At 42.7% G+C, this 23,257-nt stretch overlaps 1 long non-coding RNA gene across 1 annotated transcript; it reads right to left on the reverse strand.

Annotated features, from left to right (window-relative positions):
• Positions 1–214: 214 nt before the first annotated feature.
• On the reverse strand, positions 215–8,109 carry LOC140916580 (uncharacterized). Its single transcript, XR_012160557.1, has 3 exons — positions 8,034–8,109; positions 620–703; positions 215–343 (listed from the first exon to the last, which is right to left on the reverse strand). It is a non-coding gene; the product is annotated as an uncharacterized LOC140916580 (long non-coding RNA).
• Between the last annotated feature and the right edge of the window lie 15,148 nt (positions 8,110–23,257).

Below are 23,257 nucleotides of genomic sequence, written 5' to 3' on the forward strand. Positions count from 1 at the left end.
TCTTAATTTATATTTTCAGTGCAATGCAACAAAAAGATGAAATAACAGTTGCAAATTTATTAATACAAATGTTTGGATCTTAAATTTACAAGCTCTGAATTATATTAAGGTTTTCTTCAATGTGTGCCTTCTTAATTAAATGCACATAAAATGATTTAATGTGATTACGGTATTTTTTTTAGATATATAACTTCAGTACTATCACATTTCAGCCTTACTAAAAAGTATAAAACCACAAGTCACAGGTATATGAATGTTATTTTCATCAAATATTGTTCCCAGTCCTTTGGATCTGTCTGCATCTGATATCATGCTTTTTCTCAGTCTGTTAGCACTTGGACATCTGAAGAAAGAATATGAAAGTACATTAAAGGCAATACAGTCCTAAAGATGTTGGGTTATACTATTGTACTGTGTCCTTAAAAAGCCACATTTGACTAAACTGAAGTTGAGTTAGTGTAATTCAAAGTTGTATGTTTTCCCATCAATGCAAAAAGACCTTTACATTAAATTAGAAACATTTTTAGCATTTCAACAGCTACTTTAACAATCGCTCACGCTGTTTTAGATTGAATCATTACTGTATTTTCCATACCCCTACTTCTAAGAGGAATCTTACCTTTCATTTATTGTTCAGTATATTAACAAGAAGGTCTATACACAGACTGATGCTAACAGTAGTGAAGCCTTCCAGAAAAGAGGTCTGCTTGAAAATGAGATAAAGAGAAACAGCATTAGATGTAGGTCTCTAATCATCTGTAATATGAGCACTCATTCATTGTTGGAAGCTAAAATAAAACCCAAGACAAAAATCAGTGAGTTAAAACTACCTAAAATGTCTAATATTTCATAATCACAGAGCCTGACTGTCCTTTCACTTACACCAGTGTAAGTCAGGAGTAACTCCAATGAAACCAACAAAGTTACAGCGAGAAAGTGAGAAAGAACCGGGACCCTCTCATTTTTAGCAATAAAAAAATTGAGAAGTGTAGGTCAGTTATATGGTTGGCTTGTCATTTATCCCCTTTTTTTTCTATTCTTTTTCCCTCCCTCAGAAAAAAGATTTGTTCTTCCTCAAAATTAATGGCACTGGAAAACATAGTCCTTTATCCACAGAACCTCTACAGCATGGGTAGCAATGCTACAGCTTCATATTGCATCTCTCTCATCACCGTGTCTCAGCCCAGACTTGGGGGTGAGCATCTCTAGGGGTAGGAGATTATTCCATATCAACTGAATGTTTGTCCTTGCTCACTCAGCAAGAATGCCAAGAAGGGTGTCAATTGTGTAATAAATAATAGTAATTTGCTCTTCTATGGTGGTGTGCCTGTCCCCCTTCTAAAGCCACAGACACTAAATCTTTCTCCAGACCTCCTTTCCCCTATGTCTGTAACAGGTGTCCTGGTTTTGCTCTTTGAAACTCTAGTTACCCTTCATAGAAGGGAAAAGCTCTGTCTCATATTACCAACCACCTGAGATGTTCTGCATTACTTTGCACTTATACTACCATAAAAGTTTTGGGATGGCAGCAACCACTTTTAATAGATCTCTTTATTATATGTATATCACAGTGCCTACTGGCCACAGCTAAGCTCAGTGCTAAGTACTGTACAAAATCTCTTTGTAGGAAACAAAGAAAGTTTACTGCTGATCTGCACTATTGTGTTGCTTTATATAGCTCAGTCTATTTAGCTCTAAACTTAATATAACTGTCAAGGTTCCTCCCCCACTCTGAACGCTAGGGTACAGATGTGGGGACCTGCATGAAAACCTCCTAAGCTTATCTTTACTAGCTTAGGTCAAAACTTCCCCAAGGTACAAAATATTCCACCCTTTGTCCTTGGATTAGCCGCTACCACCACCAAACTAATACTGGTTACTGGGGAAGAGCTGTTTGGAAACGTCTTTCCCCCCAAATACTTCCCAAAACCTTGCACGCCACTTCCTGGACAAGGTTTGGTAAAAAGCCTCACCAATTTGCCTAGGTGAATACAGACCCAGACCCTTGGATCTTAAGAACAATGAACAATCCTCCCAACACTTGCACCCCCCCTTTCCGGGGAAATGTTGGATAAAAAGCCTCACCAATTTGCATAGGTGACCACAGACCCAAACCCTTGGATCTGAGAACAATGAAAAAAGCATTCAGTTTTCTTACAAGAAGACTTTTAATAAAAATAGAAGTAAATAGAAATAAAGAAATCCCCCCTGTAAAAACAGGATGGTAGATATCTTACAGGGTAATTAGATTCAAAAACATAGAGAACCCCTCTAGGCAAAACCTTCAGTTACAAAAAAGATCCACAGACAGAAATAGTTATTCTATTCAGCACAATTCTTTTCTCAGCCATTTAAAGAAATCATAATCTAACACATACCTAACTAGATTACTTACTAAAAGTTCTAAGACTCCATTCCTGGTCTATCCCCGGCAAAAACCAGTATAAGACAGACACACAGACCCTTTGTTTCTCTCCCTCCTCCCAGCTTTTGAAAGGATCTTGTCTCCTCATTGGTCATTTTGGTCAGGTGCCAGCAAGGTTACCTTTAGCTTCTTAACCCTTTACAGGTGAGAGGAGTTTTCCTCTGGCCAAGAGGGATTTCAAAGGGGTTTACCCTTCCCTTTATATTTATGACAACTTGTATATGGCCGTGAGGTTAAGGGGCCATTGCAGTTGGTGAAGCAGCAATGGGAGGGATTTACACCTTCTCCAGGAACTAACATTCTGGACTTTGTAACCAACCTACAAAACACCCTCCGAAACTCTTTAGCCCTTGCTAGAGAAAACTTACAGGATGCTCAAAAAGAGCAAAAAGCCTGGTATGATAAACATGCCAGAGAGCGTTCCTTCAAAGTAGGAGACCAGGTCATGGTCTTAAAGGCGCTCCAGGCCCATAAAATGGAAGCATCGTGGGAAGGGCCATTCACGGTCCAGGAGCGCCTGGGAGCTGTTAATTATCTCATAGCATTCCCCACCTCCAACTGAAAGCCTAAGGTGTACCATATTAATTCTCTAAAGCCCTTTTATTCCAGAGAATTAAAGGTTTGTCAGTTTACAGCCCAGGGAGGAGACGACGCTGAGTGGCCTGAAGGTGTCTACTACGAAGGGAAAAGTGCTGGTGGTGTGGAAGAGGTGAACCTCTCCATGACCCTTGGGCGTATGCAGTGACAGCAGATCAAGGAGCTGTGCACTAGGTACACACCAACGTTCTCAGCCACCCCAGGACTGACTGAACGGGCATACCACTCCATTGACACAGGTAATGCTCGCCCAATTAGGGTCCAACCTTACCGGGTATCTCCTCAAGCTAAAACTGCTATAGAACGGGAGATCCAGGATATGTTACAGATGGGTGTAATCCGCCCCTCTGGAAGTGCATGGGCATCTCCAGTGGTTTTAGTTCCCAAACCAGATGGGGAAATACGTTTTTGCATGGACTACTGTAAGCTAAATGCTGTGACTCGCCCAGACAACTATCCAATGCCACGCACAGATGAACTATTAGAGAAACTGGAACGGGCCCAGTTCCTCTCTACCTTGGACTTAACCAAGGGGTACTGGCAGGTACCGCTAGATGAATCTGCCAAGGAAAGGTCAGCCTTCACCACACATCTCGGGCTGTATGAATTTAATGTACTCCCTTTTGGGCTGCGAAATGCACCCGCCACCTTCCAAAGACTTGTAGATGGTCTCCTAGCGGGATTAGGAGAATATGCAGTCGCCTACCTTGACAATGTGGCCATAATGCAGACCACCTGGAACATCTACAAAAAGTCCTTGAGCGCATAAGGGAGGCAGGACTAACTGTTAAGTCTAAGAAGTGTCAAATAGGCCTAAACAGAGTGACTTACCTTGGACACCAAGTGGGTCAAGGAACTATCAGCCCCCTACAGGCCAAAGTGGATGCTATCCAAAAGTGGCCTGTCCCAAAGTCAAAGAAACTGGTTCAATCCTTCTTAGGCTTGGCCGGTTATTACAGACGATTTGTACCGCAATACAGCCAAATCGCCGCCCCACTGACAGACCTAACCAAACAGAAACAGCCAAATGCTGTTCAGTGGACCGACAAGTGTCAGAAGGCCTTTAACAAGCTTAAAGCGACACTCATGTCTGACACTGTACTAAGGGCCCCAGACTTTGACAAACCGTTCCTAGTAACCACAGATGCGACCCCCTATTTCTTTGCTTAACGCACCACTGAAAAGCACTCAGATACTACAGTGATGAGCACAGTATAAAAACCCACATGTAGTTTGTCCAAGGAGGCATAAGGCATCCAAACTACAACTCTCTTGAGGTACCAGTATTTCTCAATCAAAATGTTCAGTTTTCAGCTGAATTTTTTTGGGGGTTGCCAAAAAGTCAGAATTTTACCATGGGAATTAAAAATGCTATTTTCTGACTAGCTCTAAACTATAATGTAGCTGGAAAGTCCTGAAATCTGTGAAAAAGGCACTGTATGTAAGGAATGACAGGAAAACAGCTTTATAAAAATCAGTAAATCTTTTAATGCAAACTTCTTCATGGAACCAAACTTTGAAAAGTCTTTAGGCCCACTTTTCTCTCACAAGTCATTAGGGTTGCACTGATCAACTGTGAGAGAGGGAAGAAATAGGCTGTAGTTGTCTTATCAACATATGTAGAATCGGTGGGCATGTGACTACATTCTGAGAAGGGATCATTTTTGAAGGGATCATTACTCCAATTCCCTTTTGCCATATCCTGCAGCACCAGAGCCTGAGACCCTTCCACTCCACTGTGGACCTTTGCTAAGATGTCAGTCTTCACAAACTCAGTGACATCAGACATCACCTGGACTTTAATTTCTACTGGAAGGGATGTTCCTCATTTGGGAAGGAAGGTCATTGTCTAGGATTTAAGTTGGGGGAGGAGAGGACAAATTATATTGGGACGTTTCTGAAGATATTCCAGTGTCCAGAACTATTGTCTGGTGAGATTCAGCCAGTTTTAAACACTGATACTGAAGGTTGTTTTAGTCAAGCTACAGGAACATAGACCTTCTGCTCCCAAGTCAATCCCTTCCTGTCACAGGCAACCACGTCATATGATCCCATTCATAAATTTATCAAGCTCCATCTTTAAAATAGTTAGATTGTTTGCCCCCACTACTCCTCGTGGAAGCTTGTTCCAGAACCTCAGTCTTCTGATCGTTAGAAAGTTTCTTCTAATTTCAAGCCTAAATTTATTCTTGGTCAGTTTACACTAACCACAATGTGAAGGTTAGCATATCACCCCCAGCCTTTTTGGAGGCTTGTTGGGAATCTGAACCTGGGATCTCACACCCAAAGTGAGATTCATACCCTGTAGACCAAGAAACCATTTTCAATATTTCACTTTTATAAAAGCAAAGTATTGTGTCAGCACGAACCATGTGCAATACTGATGATGGAAAACAGTGAACTAAAGAGTTGTTTAAAAATCTGTAAGGTTTTTCACACTGGTAGCAAGCCAGGCTCTGTTCTCATAAAAGTCCTGCCAAGATATGCAATATATAATACTCTAAGCTTCCAGAAATTTAAAATACACTTCAGACTCCAAATCTGTCACAGCCTAAATACTTCACATACCTAGTGTGATGAAAAGGAAAGAACTGTTCTTTCTGGTAGCCCTTAGAATCAAAAACTCCCACAGGCTTATTTACATGATAGAGGCTTGGATAGCATGGGCCAATCATGGATAAAGGCAAAGAGCACATATTTGAAGGACAAAATAATCAGATCTTATGCATGTGATGGTCATTGCAGTGGTTATTAACTCTGGATTTTCAATTATTTATTTTGAAATTAAACACAGCAAACAAAGTTTTAATTGCTTAGTAACCTAGATAAGGAGTGAAATCTGCAGGTATTCCTTATTGTTGTGACTGGAGCTTTAGCAGGCAGTCTCTAACCCTCGTGAATGGTCACTCTCCTGATGTCCCCAATTGCTGTGTGTTTTGCATATGCCATTAGGGTAATTTGACTCCTAATCTCCAGTTGGGTGTCATGTGGGGACTGGCTTTCTTCCAGGCAGCAGCAACACTCTGGGTACTGTGGAGAGTGCAGGGAGAGTTCTGCTAGGGGCTAGGACTCTTGCCTGGAGTGAGTTCTCACAAATCTTAATTTCTCCCTGCTGGAAATACTCCCAAGCTGCCATCCTCCTGTGCCCCTCTCCCCTTCTGCTGGTTCTTGGCTATTCTTTCAAGCCCGGAAAGAGCAGACAAGAGGTAGAACAGAATCTAAGGGTGGAGGAAGGGACCTACAAAGCCCAGAGGTGAAATGGGCCTGCCAAGCACTGCAAGAGAGAGACAGGGAGAGTGAAAGAGGCTGAGGAAATGAAAGTGAGTCATCTAGTTCTTATTGTGCTGAGGGGGAATGGAAGGTTTGGTGCAGTCGTTTATTTTCTTTCCTCACTTCCCTCATAAATATATTACCCATGTTCTGTTAAACATTTATAAAGTTAGTGCTGAATTGTCTCTGCAGTGCCAGACCTTGGTCAAACAGACCTCTAAACAAGGCAGGATTTGTCACTTCCTTTGCACACTCAAAGCAGCCGGGGATAAGTAAGTAACACTAACTGCAGCTGTAACCCTTAATGTGTGAGTGGTCTCCAAGCTCATTCACGCCCTAAGGCCAGCCTTGTATCAGTCTTAACATTAAATTGATGGGAGAGGGAGCCTCACTGGGCCCTGTCTTACCTTAACAGAAATGTAAAAGTATATGATATAGCCCAGGGGTCTCAAACACTCGGCCAGCCCGCGGAGTTATTTCTTGTGACCTGCCATAGGTGCCGACTCCACTGGCAGCCAAGCTCCCCTCTCCCCAAGCGCACCACATCCCCGCTCCTCCGCCTACCTCCCAGCACTTCCCGCCACCAAACAGCTGTTTGGTGGTGCTTAGGACTTTCCAGGAGGGAGGGGAGAGGAGCGGGGATGAGGCACACTCTTGGGAGGAGCAGGGATTTGGGGAAGGGGTTGAAATAGGGGCAGGGAGGGGGGCGGAGTTGGGGTGGGGACTTTGGGGAAGGGGTGGGAAGAGGTGAGGCACGGGTGAGACCTCATGGACTCGATGAGCAGTCTGAGGTATGAAGTTCAGCATGTGTGATTCTTTGCTGTGAGTAGTTGGGAAGAATGTTTGTTAAAAGTGGCCACATATTTTGTATGAATAGTTACTTTCAAAAGTTCCTGCCATTACAGCTATGTTGATAGACTGTTAGTGTAGATCATCATCAGTGTTACTGACCACATAAGGAATAGTTACAGATGTTTATATTTTATTAAAACCCCTCTTCACATTACAGTTTTTAAAAAGTTAATACATTGACTTTTAATAGGATACTATATTACTTTTCATTTTTGACTATACTTTTGTATTGTTGTAGGAAAAGGTTTCAGTGATGCAGCCCTCGGGCCAATGTACTAGTCCTCATGTAGCCCTCGTGGTGATTTGAATTTGAGATCCTGATATGGGCCCATCAATGGGCTAAATACTACTTTTAGTTCCACCTGTGTCAATGTAAAGTAAAACCATTAAAATAATAATATTACTCTGAATTTACACTGGTGTTTCATGAGCATCTATGTACAAAGTGGGTCTCAGGTTAGGGCCATAATGTGATCTCAATTACTCTAATGTAAATCCAAATAATTCAATTTAAGTGGATGGAGTTATTTTGTACACTGATGGAGCTCAGATCAGAATTTGGACATTACACATCAAGGAATGGGGTATATTCACTTGTAAGCAGCAACAACAATCAGAAATGCCTTCTTTGGTCATTTTGGTTTATTTTATTAAGTGAGATTGGCATCCATGTGCTAAATTTTTATGGGAAGGCACAGAGAGTTTTGAGTGAAGTTTCCACTCACAACTTCCTCTCAGTTTGACTTTCTGAAGCTCAGTGTTAAATGGTGGCATAAATTGCACAGCAGTCGTGTTGCTTGAAAATTTTGCATTGAAACAGTTTGAAGTAAAATTGGGTTTTTTACTAAAATGTTTTCACATAAAGCATCTGCTTTCCATGGAAACTCACACTTTTGGCAAAAGCTTCTCTCTCATTGGGCACCCGCCTTCCTTGGTGGCCCAAGAATACTTAGAATTAGTCTCTGAACTTCCGGTAATAGCAGCAGCCTAAAAAAACATGGATAGTCAGCAAAATATGGCAGATCAAAGATATCTACATATATATTAAAGGGCATTCTTACAATCCTCTTCTCGCAGTCTCCTAAAGTTATTCATTCAGTTGAAAACACAAGTAGGAGGCCCTTCCATACTCACGCATGGAAAGATGAAGTTGTGGCAACCAGGAAATATTACCAACACCCCAATCAAATTTGGCACAAGCCACATGTGGGTGCTGAATCTCTCCAAGGCAGCAGACCCAAAGCAACATTTACAACCTCAGCAACTAAAGCTGTAGTATTCTTTGCTGTGTAGCACCCATAAGTATGCATTAAAATAACACAAGTTCATCCACAGCAATCTTCATTTGATTATCTGTTGAGCAAGTTCCTTTACACAATGCTTTATTAGAGAACCTAGCAAAACTACTTACTCTACTTCTGAGAGGTTTCAGAGTAGCAGTCGTGTTAGTCTGTATCTGCAAAAAGAAAATGAGTACTTGTGGCACCTTAGAGACTAACAAATTTATTTGAGCATAAGCTTTCGTGAGCTACAGCTCACTTCATCGGATGCATTTAGTGGAAAATACAGTGGGGAGATTTTATAAACACAGAGAACTTGAAACAATGGGTGTTACCATACACACTGTAACAAGAGTGATCAGGTAAGGTGAGCTATTACTGACCAGGGGTATTCTATCTGCTACCCAAGATCCCATAAGCCTGGAAATCCTGGACACCCCATCATCTCAAGCATTGGCACCCTGACAGCAGGATTGTCTGGCTATGTAGACTCCCTCCTCAGGCCCTACACTACCAGCACTCCCAGCTTTCTTCGAGACACCACTGACTTCCTGAGGAAACTACAGTCCATTGGTGATCTTCCTGAAAACACCATCCTGGCCACTATGGATGTAGAAGCCCTCTACACCAACATTCCACACAAAGATGAACTACAAACCATCAGGAACAGTATCCCCAATAATGGCACAGCAAACCTGGTGGCTGAACTTTGTGACTTTGTCCTCACCCATAACTATTTCACAATTGGGGATTATGTATACCTTCAAATCAGCGGCACTGCTATGGGTACCCGCATGGCCACACAGTATGCCAACATTTTTATGGCTGACTTAGAACAACACTTCCTCAGCTCTCGTCCCCTAATGCCCCTACTCTACATGCGCTACATTGATGACATCTTCATCATCTGGACCCATGGAAAAGAAGCCCTTGAGGAATTCCACCATAATTTCAACAATTTCCATCCCACCATCAACCTCAGCCTGGACCAGTCCACACAAGAGATCCACTTCCTGGACACTATGGTGCTCATAAGCGATGGTCACATAAACACCACCCTATACCGGAAACCTACTGACCGCTATTCCTACCTACATGCCTCCAGCTTTCACCCTGACCACACCACACGATCCATTGTCTACAGCCAAGCTCTACGATACAACCGCATTTGCTCCAACCCCTCAAACAGAGACAAACACCTACAAGATCTCTATCAAGCATTCTTACAACTAGTATACCCACCTGCTGAAGTGAAGAAGCACACTGACAGAGCCAGAAGAGTACCCAGAAGTTACCTAGTACAGGACAGGCCCAACAAAGAAAACAACAGAACACCACTAGCCATCACCTTCAGCCCCCAACTAAAACCTCTCCAGCGCATCATCAAGGATCTACAACCTCTCCTGAAGAATGACCCATCACTCTCACAGATCTTGGGAGACAGGCCAGTTCTTGCTTACAGACAGCCCCCCAACCTGAAGCAAATGCTCCCCAGCAACCACACAGCACATAACAAAAACAAAGCCCGTTGCCAACTGTGTCCACATATCTTTTCAGGGGACATCATCATAGGGCCTAATCACATCCACCACACAATCTGAGGCTCATTTACGTGCACATCTACCAATGTGATATATGCCATCATGTGCCAGCAATGCCCCTCTGCCATGTACATTGGCCAAACTGGACAGTCTCTATGTAAAAGAATCAATGGACACAAATCAGACGTCAAGAATTATAACATTCAAAAACCAGTCGGAGAACACTTCAATCTCTTTGGTCACTCGATTACAGCCCTAAAAGTTGCAATTCTTCAAGAAAAAAACTTCAAAAACAGACTCCAACGAGAGACTGCTGAATTGGAATTAATTTGTAAACTGGATACAATTAACTTAGGCTTGAATAAAGACTGGGAGTAGATGTGTCATTACACAAAGTAAAACTAACTCCCCCACTGTTCCTCACACATTCTTGTCAACTGCTGGAAATGGCCCACCTTGATTATCACTACAAAAGGTTCCCCCCTCAACCCCCACTCTCCTGCTTGTAATAGCTCACCTTACCATACACACTGTAACAGGAGTGATCAGGTAACACCCATTGTTTCATGTTCTCTGTGGATATAAAATCTTCTCACTGTATTTTCCACTGCATGTATCCGATGAAGTGAGCTGTAGCTCATGAAAGCTTATGCTCAAATAAATTTGTTAGTCTCTAAGGTGCCACAAGTACTCCTTTTCTTTCTACTTCTGAGCAGATGCCAGAAGGAAAAGTTCAATCAGCTCTTCCTGTTTAATTTACATATGAACTTGTGCTATTTTATTTGAGTACTTTGTACATTTTGTTGATCCAAGATCAAACACCTTACCTGAAAAATATATATTTCAGAATGCTAACTAACAGCTTGAAGGCTTTCTTTAAACAGACAATAAATCTGAACAAAATGTTGTTTCTATTGAGTCAAGTTGAGAATAACCATAAACTTTGAGAGAAGACTCATAAGATTGCACAAATGGATGGAACATGAACAAGCCTTTAATATTTCATTGTCTCTGTCTTCTTTCCCCCACTTTTAATTGCTGCCAATAACTGGTTCTAAATCTTAAAAACACAGTTACAGTTGCCACTATTAACTACAATGATATAAATGTTTAAAGATTCAAAGACTCTTTCATCCCAAGGTTTCTAAATAAACTTTAAGCATGAAGTATGATTTAATTTTATCATTTAATGCAAACACATGCAGTATGTAAATGTCTCATTACAAAGATGGTTGGGCATTCTAAGCCTCATTTTACAGATGGGGAAATTGAGATGCAGATAGATTAAAGGCCAGATTTTCAAATGAGCTCAGAAATAGAACCCAAGTCATCTGACTCCAGTGTCCAACTGTATTCACCTTCATTATGGAAATCAAGTAAATCTTTCATTTTATACTTACAATTATCTCATTATCCTTATTTTCTTTGAACATTTCAAAAACCAAATCAAGGAATGAAAGTAATAAGCATAGAATTCATATATACAATAATGTAATACATGCATTTCTATTCTTAGTGAATTAGTAGTATAATGTTTAGAAAGTGGCTTAGATAAATTTAGATTAGCATTATCAGTAAAGAAAGGAAAGATGCAAAAATATGAACATGTTGCAAAGATTATACAGGTCTTCCACGTAATTTTTTTCATTCCTCTATGTTATTGATCACAAAAAAACACAACCCATTCATATGGCAATAAAACAACAATTTCCTTGACTTCTGTAATAAATGAATTACTCTACACAACAGCAATCCAGACAATACAATAAGACTTGCATTCAGTCAGTGTCCATTTAAAAAATGGACTGTCAATAGCTCAGGTCAGCAAAATGTAATTGTATTCCCAAACACTATCACGAGCCACAAATCAATTTAATTGATTTTACCATCCAACATTTTTCTAATTGTATAAATGTTACCTTCTGATATATGTCTAATTCGTGTCTATGGGTATGTCTACACTACGAAATTACGTCGAATTTATAGAAGTCAGTTTTGTAGAAAGCATTTTTATACAGTCGATTGTGTGTGTCCCCACACAAATGCTCTAAGTGCATGTAGTCGGCGGAGTGTGTCCACAATACCGAGGCAACCGTCGACTTCTGGAGCATTGTACTGTGGGTGGCTATCCCACAGTTCCTGCAGTCTCTGCCGCCCATTTGAATTCTGGGTAGAAATCCCACTGCCTGATGGGGCTAAAACATTGTCGTGGATGGTTCTGGGTACATATCGTCAGGCCCCTGTTCCCTCCCTCCCTCTGTGAAAGCAAGGGCAGAGAAACGTTTTGCACCTTTTTTCTTAAGTTACCTGTGCAGACGCCATACCATGGCAAGCATGGAGCCCGCTCAGCTCACTGTCACCGTATGTCTCCTGGGTGCTGGCAGACGTGGTACTGCATTGCAACACAGCAGCAATTTATTGCCTTTTGGCAGCAGACAGTGCAGTATGACTGGAAGCCGTCGTCGACGTAGTCCTGGGTGCTCTTTTAACCAGACGCCTGGGCAAACATGGGAGTGACTCAGCCAGGTCATTTCCCTTGTTTCATCTCATGGTGATTGAGTCCTACCGGCAGTGCCCTGTCTTTTAATCTGCAGCTAGCAGAAGATGATGGTCAGTAGTCATACTGCACCGTCTTCTGCCGAGCACCCAGGAGATGATGATGGCTAGTGGCTGTACTGCACAGTCTGCTGCCAGCAAGATGTATAAAGATAGATGAAGTGGCTCAAAACAAGAAATAGACCAGATTTGCTTTGTATTCATTTTCTCCTCCCTCCCTCCCTCCCTCTGTGAAATCAACGGCCTGCTAAACCCAGTTTTGAGTTCTATCCTTGAGGTTTTGAGTTCTATCATTGAGGGGGCCATTCAGTTTCTCGCAAAGCCACCCCCTTGGTTGATTTTAATTCCCTGTAAGCCAACCCTATAAGCCATGTCGTCAGTTGCCCCTCCCTTCATCAGGGCAATGGCAGACAATCGTTCCGCGCCTTTTTTCTATGCAGACGCCATACCACGGCAAGCATGGAGCCCGCTCAGATCACTTTGGCAATTAGGAGCACATTAAACACCACACGCATTATCCAACAGTATATGCAGCACCAGAACCTGGCAAAGCGATACCGGGCGAATAGGCGATGTCAGCGCGGTGACGAGAGTGATGAGGACATGGACACAGACTTCTCTCAAAGCACGGGCCCTGGCAATGTGGGCATCATGGTGCTAATGGGTCAGGCTCATGCGGTGGAACACCGATTCTGGGCCAGGGAAACAAGCACAGGGTGGTGGGACCGCATAGTGTTGCGGGTCTGGGATGATTCCCAGTGGCTGCGAAACTTTCGCATGCGTAAGGGCACTTTCATGGAACTTTGTGACTTGCTTTCCCCCTGAGGTGCAAGAATAACAAGATGAGAGCAGCCCTCACAGTTGAGAAGCGAGTGGCAATAGCCCTGTGGAAGCTTGCAATGCCAGACAGTCAGTTGGGAATCAATTTGGAGTGGGCAAATCTACTGTGGGGGCTGCTGTGATGCAAGTAGCCAATGCAATCAAAGATCTGCTGATATCAAGGGTAGTGACCCTGGGAAATGTGCAGGTCATAGTGGATGGCTTCACTGCAATGGGATTCCCTAACTGTGGTGGGGCCATAGACGGAACCCATATCCCTATCTTGGCACCGGAGCACCAAGCCAGCGAGTACATAAACCGCAAGGGGTACTTTTCAATAGTGCTGTAAGCACTGATGGATCACAAGGGACATTTCACCAACATCAACGTGGGGTGGCTGGGAAAGGTACATGACACTCGCATCTTCAGGAACTCTGGTCTGTTTCAAAAGCTGCAGGAAGGAACTTTATTCCCAGACCAGAAAATAACCGTTGGGAATGTTGAAATGCCTATAGTTATCCTTGGGGACCCAGCCTACCCTTTAATGCCATGGCTCATGAAGCCATACACAGGCAGCCTGGACAGTAGTCAGGAGCTGTTCAACTACAGGCTGAACAAGTGCAGAATGGTGGTAGAATGTGCATTTTGGATGTTTAAAAGCGTGCTGGCGCAGTTTACTGACTCAGTTAGACCTCAGCGAAACCAATATTCCCACTGTTATTACTGCTTGCTGTGTGCTCCACAATATCTGTGAGAGTAAGGGGGAGACGTTTATGGTGGGGTGGGAGGTTGAGGCAAATCGCCTGGCTGCTGGTTATGCACAGCCAGACACCAGGGCAGTTAGAAGAGCACAGGAGGGCGCGGTGCGCATCAGAGAAGCTTTGAAAACCAGTTTCATGACTGGCCAGGCTACGGTGTGAAAGTTCTGTTTGTTTCTTCTTGATGAAACCCACCACCCCTTGGTTCACTCTACTTCCCTGTAAGCTAACCACCCTCCCCTCCTCCCTTCGATCACCGCTTGCAGAAGCAATAAAGTCATTGTTGCTTCACATTCATGCATTCTTTATTAATTCATCACACAAATAGGGGGATAACTACCAAGGTAGCCCAGGAGGGGTGGTGGAGGAGAAAAGCACCAGGAGGGGTGGTGGAGGAGGGAAGGACAAGGACAGCACTTTAAAAGTTTAAAACTTTAAAACTTATTGAATGACAGCCTTCTGTTGCTTGGGCAATCCTCTGGGGTGGAGTGGCTGGGTGGCCAGAGGTCCCCCCCACCGCGTTCTTGGGCGTCTGGGTGAGGAGGCTATGGAACTTGGGGAGGAGGGCAGTTGGTTACACAGGGGCTGTAGAGGCGGTCTGTGCTCCTGCTGCCTTTCCTGCAGTTCAACCATACGCTAGAGCATATTAGTTTGATCCTCCAGCAGCCTCGGCATTGAATCCTGCCTCCTCTCATCATGCTGCCGCCATCTTTCAGCTTCAGCCCTCTCTTCAGCCCGCCACCTCTCCTCCCGGTCATTTTGTGCTTTCCTACACTCTGACATTGTCTGCCTCCATGCATTCGTCTGTGCTCTGTCAGTGTGGGAGGACAGCATGAGCTCAGAGAACATTTAATCTCGAGTGCGTTTTTTCCGCCTTCTAATCTTTGCTAGCCTCTGGGAAGGAGAAGATCCTGTGATCCTTGAAACACATGCAGCTGGTGGAGAAAAAAAAAAGGGACAGTGGTATTTAAAAAGACACATTTTATAGAACAATGGGTACACTCTTTCACGGTAAACCTTGCTGTTAACACTACATACATAGCACATGTGCTTTCGTTCCAAGGTCGCATTTTGCCTCCCCCCAGTACGTGGCTAGCCCCTTCCCCCTCCCCGTGGCTAACAGCGGGGAACATTTCTGTTCAGCCACAGGCAAACAGCCCAGCAGGAACGGGCACCTCTGAATGTCCCCTTAAGAAAAGCACCCTATTTCAACCAGGTGACCATGAATGATATCACTCTCCTGAGGATAACACCGAGAGATAAAGAACGGATGTTGTTTGAACGCCAGCAAACACACACTGCAATGCTTTGTTCTACAATGATTCCCGAGTATGTGCTACTGGCCTGGAGTGGTAAAGTGTCCTACCATGGTGGACGGAATAAGGCTGCCCTCCCCAGAAACCTTTTGCAAAGGCTTTGGGAGTATATCTGCAGATGCCAGGGCAAATTAATCATTAAACATGCTTGCTTTTAAACCATGTATAGTATTTTAAAAGGTACACTCACCAGAGGTCCCTTCTCCGCCTGGCGGGTCTGGGAGGCAGCCTTGGGTGGGTTCGGGGGGTACTGGTACAGGTCCAGGGTGAGAAACAGTTCCTGGCTGTCAGGAAAACTGGTTTCTCCGCTTGCTTGCTGTGAGCTATCTTCCTTGTCCCCAAAACCTGCTTCCACGTTGCCTCCATCTCCATTGAAGGAGTCAAACAACACGGCTGAGATGGTGGTGGATGAACCCCCTAAAATGGCATGCAGCTCATCATAGAAGCGACATGTTTTGGGCTCTGACCCGGAGTGGCCGTTCGCCTCTCTGGTAGGCTTGCCTCAGCTCCTTAAGTTTCACGTGGCACTGTTTCAGGTCCCTGTTATAGCCTCTGTCCTTCATGCCCTGGGAGATTTTGACAAATGTTTTGGCATTTCGAAAACTGGAACATAGTTCTGATAGCACGGATTCTTCTCCCCATACAGCGATCAGATCCCGTACCTCCCGTTTGATCCATGATGGAGCTCTTTTGCGATTCTGGGACTCCATCATGGTCACCTCTGCTGATCAGCTCTGCATGGTCACCTGCAGCTTGCCAAACTGGCCAAACAGGAAATTGAAATTCAAAAGTTCGCGGGCCTTTTCCTGTCTACCTGGCCAGTGCATCTGAGTTGAGAGTGCTGTCCAGAGCGGTCACAATGGAGCACTCTGGGATAGCTCCCGGAGGTCAATACCATCTAATTGCATCCACAATACCCCAACTTCGACCCAGCAAGGCACTAATCCCCTTGTCGGGGGTGGAGTAAGGAAATCGATATTAAGAGCCCTTTAAGTCGAAAAAAAAGGCTTCATCGTGTGGACGGGTGCAAGGTTAAATCGATTTAACGCTGCTAAATTCAACCTCAACTCCTAGTGTAGACCAGGGCTATTTCTTAAAAGAAAATGAGCGTAAGTTTGGAAATGGTAAATGCCTTTTATATCAATAATATTTATGCCATGGGTATCTGAATGCTTTCAAACAAACATTCTGGTCCTGCATTTCTGATAATGAACAAATTACTTTAGTTATGTGGAACAGCAATGCAGTGCTGCCCTACACACAATTTAGCAGGCTTTGGGTAAGAAGCAAGAATATAGAACACAATTTTTGTCCCTGGTGTGGCAGTACACATAGGGATAGCGTGGCCTACAGCCTCGAAGGGTATGTCTACCCAGCACAGAAAAACCCATGCCAGGCCCATGCCAGCTGACTCTGGCTCATGGGACTGTTTCCAAACTTCCAGGCTTAGGCTCTAGGACCCTGTGAGGTGGGAGGGTCCCAGAGCTCGGGCTCCCGCCTGAGCCCTGCAAGCCCAAGTCAGCTGGCATGGGCCAGCCCCATGTTTTTCTTTGCTGTGTACACATACCCTAATTTACCCCACCTTAGACAGCAAGGGAAAGGAGAAGACTTAGAAACCAGACTTCTAAGAAGTAGACGTGAGTGTGATGGATCTGCTAAGCATAGGACTACAAATCCCATCAACCCTGTCCCTGGAATATCCCCTTCCTCCTGGCCAGGTGGGGAAAGGGTCCTAAACCAGAAAATGGTCAGACTCTTTTGGGAAAGAGCAGAAGTATGGCAAGCTAGGAGCTACAGAGAAGCCAAAATCCCCAGGATTCCCCATACTTCAAGGCTACACGTGGAGCAGGCTGTGATGGCCAGACATCAAAGCTGCATCCAGCTCCATGTGGGACTTATGGAGGAGCAGTAGTGACTGGGCAGAGAGCCATCACAGAGGGGCCCCAGTGAGAGATACTAACTGAACTTCGCCTGGAAACCTGCAAGCTCCTATTTGCTTGAATATGGGCCAGACTGGCACTAGGCCTGAAGAACCCTAATTCTTAATTGGACTGGCCCAGAAACCTAAATATTTACTGCTCTGGCTCACCTTGAACTGTAATAGATTATGGCTCTTTAAATGAGGAATTTGCAACCTGTCCTCTTCCTGTTGACCCTAGTAAAATACCTTTTCACTTAGCCATTTATCTGAATGGTTACTGGGACCCACCACAGCTAGTGCCTAGAAGGCCTAACTGATGAAACAACTACAGGGCTTGCCTCAGTCCCGGTACAACTGGCACACTACTGCACCTTAGGGGTATGGCGTGCTCCAGCACTGAGGAGTCCCAATAAAAAACTGTCACTCGCCTTCTATAACTATTGTTCTTCGAAATCATAGAATCATAGAATATCAGGGTTGGAAGGGACCCCAGAAGGTCATCTAGTCCAACCCCCTGCTCGAAGCAGGACCAATTCCCAGTTAAATCATCCCAGCCAGGGCTTTGTCAAGCCTGACCTTAAAAACCTCTAAGGAAGGAGATTCTACCACCTCCCTAGGTAACGCATTCCAGTGTTTCACCACCCTCTTAGTGAAAAAGTTTTTCCTAATATCCAACCTAAACCTCCCCCACTGCAACTTGAGACCATTACTCCTCGTTCTGTCACCTGCTACCATTGAGAACAGTCTAGAGCCATCCTCTTTGGAACCCCCTTTCAGGTAGTTGAAAGCAGCTATCAAATCCCCCCTCATTCTTCTCTTCTGCAGGCTAAACAATCCCAGCTCCCTCAGCCTCTCCTCATAAGTCATGTGTTCTAGACCCCTAATCATTTTTGTTGCCCTTCACTGGACTCTTTCCAATTTATCCACATCCTTCTTGTAGTGTGGGGCCCAAAACTGGACACAGTACTTCAGATGAGGCCTCACCAATGTCGAATAGAGGGGAACGATCACGTCCCTCGATCTGCTCGCTATGCCCCTACTTATACATCCCAAAATGCCATTGGCCTTCTTGGCAACAAGGGCACACTGCTGACTCATATCCAGCTTCTCGTCCACTGTCACCCCTAGGTCCTTTTCCGCAGAACTGCTGCCTAGCCATTCAGTCCCTAGTCTGAATGTATTGCACTTGTTTATTCTACTCTAGGTGTATGCGCGCCCTGCACAAAGTCACCGAAAATGTTTCCCTCAATGGTGCCCGTCAATGATCAGCACTTGTTAATTTAAAAAAAAAAAAAAAAAAAAAACCCAAACAACTAACTAAAACAGTGATCAGAGCCCAACAGCTTAACATTATAACTCCAAGCTGAGAAGGATGGCCTTCAACATTTTATGCATCTCTTAATAAGTTTTTTGCCCTCTGGTTAAATACGTAAAGGTGAACTGTGAAGACCTGCATCTGAAGAGTGGGATACAGATCACTCTCCGCAACACACAGTAAAGGTTTTATAGTTTCATAGCTTCAGACCACCATAGGGCTCCACTTCCTAATTTTAGTACAGGTTATTAAAAAAATAATCTGTCAAGTTTGGAGAAGAGTTTATATTGACCGTTAGTCATCCAGGGCAGAAGAATATTCTGTGTTAAGAGGTTCTGTAATATTTTCTGTATGGTGGCTTTTCATGCTGGGAAAGCTTTCCCCAAACCAAATCTAGTTCTTAGAGGGCATATGTCTCTATGTACTGTGTTGCTGATTTATAGAGCTCAAAAAGGCTTAGCACTTTTACCTGTGACACAGCCCTCAGTACCAATGATTAAAACCAGGAGTAAAATTACAGTGAGAATTGATCATACCCAGAGACATTGAAAAGGCCTGGACTTCTTGTGCCATCTCTTTGTAACTCCATGATATAGTTTTATACATTTGTTTATAATGGGCTGTCCATCTGGGCTTCACCTTACCTGATCACGCTCGTTACAGTGTGTATGGTAACACCCATTGTTTCATGTTCTCTGTGTATATAAATCTCCCCACTGTATTTTCCACTGAATGCATCCAATGAAGTGAGCTATAGCTCACGAAAGCTTATGCTCAAATAAATTTTAGTCTCTAAGGTGCCACAAGTCCTCCTTTTCTTTCTTTGACAGGGTTACTGGCCCAGTGGATAGAAGGAAAAGTTATAGATTTTATATCAATTTTAGTAAGGTTTTTGACCCACTCTCATATTACATTCTCATGAGCAAACTATGGAAGTGTGGTCCAGATGACATTGCTATAAGGGAGGTGCACAACTGATTGAAAGACTGTACTCAGAGTCAGAGTAGTTACCAATGGGTTGCTGTAAACTGGGAGGACGTATCCATAACACAGCTCCAGGATTTATTTAGGGGCCTGTGTAGCATGTACTGTAACTTGCTTGAAATAAGTTTTCTTTAAAGACTGTAACTTATATAACTTATAAAACCTACTTGTAAAATTTAAATTCAGGGTGGGGAGTTGCGTGGATTTAAACCTTTTTGAACCTCAGAACCGGTTTGGTTCAGTTTGAGTTTTGAATTAAGTTTTGGAAAAGGGTCTTACTTTACCTCATCCAAGTCAACCATCCTTATTTCAGTGTGTAGGAACTCTGTTCTGATTCAAGCCGTGAAGCAGACTTTTTAAATGACATTAAGTGTAGAGGCAGCATTTTATGAATGCATTTGAACACTAGCTAAACAGCTGTCTTATTAAGAAGAAGATTAAATGGCCTTCATTAATTAGTTCCCAGGTTGAATAAGTCTAATGTGAAAAATAATTATACATAAAGTAAATTAGAATGTTTAAGTTAAAGTAAATCAGGCAAGTCATTTAAATGTCAATTAAAATTTAATAAATCTAAAACAGATGAAGCCTGCAATATACATGCCTTTCAGAACTGGAGAAACGCATGCTATTCTTTGCAAAGTTAAATAATAACCTTTTAGACAGCACTCTTCAGCTGTAGAAAATACTTCACAAGATGAAGTTAATATCACCACCACCATTTTGCAGAAGGGGAAACTAAGGCAGAATCAAAATGCCTTGTCTGAAGCCAGCCAACAGACCTAGAACCCAAGTTTCTTGAATCCAAGTCCTGTGTCCTCACCATTGGACCACACTGACTTCTAGTCTACCTGGTTAGACAAGTCTAGTTCAATTGCATCTTATCACTTTGTTAAAAATGGAGATTTTCAAACTGGGTAACTACAGTTGGGCATCTTAAGTCCATATTTAGACATCTAAATGAGCAGCCTGATTTGCAGATTGGAGTCACTGGCACTGCTCGGTGCTGAGCACTTCTAAAAAAATCAAACAAATACTTAGTAATAATATGTTAGCACCTACGTGCCCCAATGATAGAAGAGGGCCACATTATGCTAGGCTCTGTACAGACACAGAATAAAAAGAGGTCCTTGCTCCAAAGACTTATTTAGGTGCCCATCTGTAAATATCCAGTTTATACAACACTCTAAGTAGAAAGGAAGAATATATACTGTCTAATGCAGAAAGATGGTCCAGTGGTTAGGGCACTAGCCTAGGACTAGCTGAGTTCAATTCCTCTACTTTCTAAACTCTAAAACCTTCTAGAACAGAGGATAATTGTTGCAATCACCTCCTCTGCAGTAATTTATTCAATACCAGTTTATTTTCACAGACACTTTATGCAGGAGTAAATCACACATGTTCAGATGGCTAAAAACTTGCCAAAAATATGGTGATACTGTATTGCATTTCCTTTATCTTTTTCTCTTCTAGAATACTTTGCTAATGTGTACATATACTGGCATAAGCATATTCTCAGTTTTGTGTACATTAGCTTCCATCACAATTACAGCTACTTATATTCCAACACTGTATTCTTTCCTAGGTTCTCACATCATTAGAATTGTCTACACTATTTTTGCCTAGAAGCAGGTTGCACTGTAAAATATAATTCTGATTTTGTGTATGTATTTTAATATACAGTGTTATTACATTTTTTCTTTGTCAAAAGAAAGCAAGAATAGGGATTTGAAACCTACCTTAATGACAGGTGAGCTGTAGCTCACGAAAGCTTATGTTCTAATAAATTGGTTAGTCTCTAAGGTGCCACAAGTACTCCTTTTCTTTTTACAAAACGTACCTTAAAGCAGAAGTTTTGAATACATATGTTTTTATTCTGTTGATGAAAGCCAAAGACATTCATTGAGGACAGGATGAGTAATAATGGGTTTCAATTGCAACAAGAGAGATTTAGGTTAGACATAAGGAAAAACTTATTAACTATAAGGGTAGTTAGGTACTGAAACAAATTATCTACAGAGGTTGTGGAATCTCCATCATTGGAGGTTTTTAAAAACAGGTTAGACAAACACCTGTCAGGAACGGTCTAGATAATATTTAGTCCTGCCTCAGTACAGTGAGCTAGACTTGATGACCTATAAAAGTCTCTTCCAATTCTACATTTCTATGATTCTATGATTATTTACCATTTAAAACTAGAGTATTGTTTGAACTTTTCATTATCACTTGCTTATTTCACAAAGATTCATTTAATATATTTTTGGACAAGAGCAAGTCTAGTATCTTTGTATCAGAAGATGTTGGGGGTTTATTCCTTCACATTTTCCCTGCTCCCACCTCCTCCGCCCCTCCCTCCCCCCCGAAAAAAATGGCAAAAAGGAAGATAGGAAAGAGGAAAGGGATGGGGGGAAATGAAAACGGACAAATTTTCATTTTAAGTTTCAAAAATGTTTAGGGTTTTTTGTGGAAGAAAAAAGTTTCACGTTTTCCAAAATTGCCTACCATTCCTCCCACTGACGCAGTTCCATCAATGGCTGCAACAAAGGGAATGCCAGGATAGACCAGCTGCTGTGGGAGGGGAGGAGAGACCTCCCTGCAACAAGACAGATTACAGACAGCGTCTAGTCCACAAGTTGTGTGTGTGAACGAGACAGGAGTCTGTTATGCTTTGTTGTGTCTAAGTCAGTTTGTTCGTTCACATACATAAAAAAACCTAAGAACGATATCTGTTCCAACTGATCTAAGGCAATGACTGATGTTTCCAAGTATGAATCTACTGGAGAACTCCTAAAAGACAAATCCCATGGCTTCTTCTAGTGTCCTCAATAGAGAGCTTTGTCCTCTGAAGCATAGTCCAAGACAGACAGGAGAAACCAATGACAAATGCTGAGCTTTTAAAGTGCTGCTTCACTTTCAATTTTTAATAGAGTTTAGCTTTAGTCCCGATGAGTAGAAATTCTGAAATAAAAACACTTAGAAATGAGTGATTAATTGGCAACAAAACTTATCTGACAAACCTGACCTCTGTCAGCTCACAGGATTATCAAAGAAATAGAGCCCCATTTTCAAGACTATTCGGCGTTTTTCCACAATTTTTTAAAATAACTCTATAGGTTGACCACGAACAGTTATCCAAGAGTATTAGGTATTCAGTATTAACCATCAAAGCTGCTGTTAACTGTGATTGGTCAGATAAGTCACATGGCATTGGTTATTTTCACTGTTTGGCTGTGTGTAAGTAATTCCTGGATACGTTTATACATGCAAAACTAAACTTCAGGTTCTGCAGATACATTTCAAAATTTTCTCCAAAAACGAAACAATACAGTGGATCAAAGGGCATTCCCATTCCTGTATCAGCCTTTCTGTTGGCTGATTTTGTATCCTCGATTCCCAGAATCACTGTATGTCACTGAGAGGACAATGAGTCTCACCAACTATTTAAATTAAAATAGGCAGAACCGGAACAAAAAAAAAAATAAAGGGAAAAGTTGGGAAAAAACATGGAGCTCCACAGCCTTGCATTCAATCTGCTGGTTAGTCATGCTCCTTCTCAGCACGAATTTGGTAGTGGGAGACAGGCTCGCACCACACTTATACTTGAAATATATGGGCATTCACAT

Source organism: Lepidochelys kempii, chromosome 8, assembly GCF_965140285.1.
Source record: "Lepidochelys kempii isolate rLepKem1 chromosome 8, rLepKem1.hap1, whole genome shotgun sequence".
Lineage (NCBI taxonomy): Eukaryota > Metazoa > Chordata > Testudines > Cheloniidae > Lepidochelys > Lepidochelys kempii.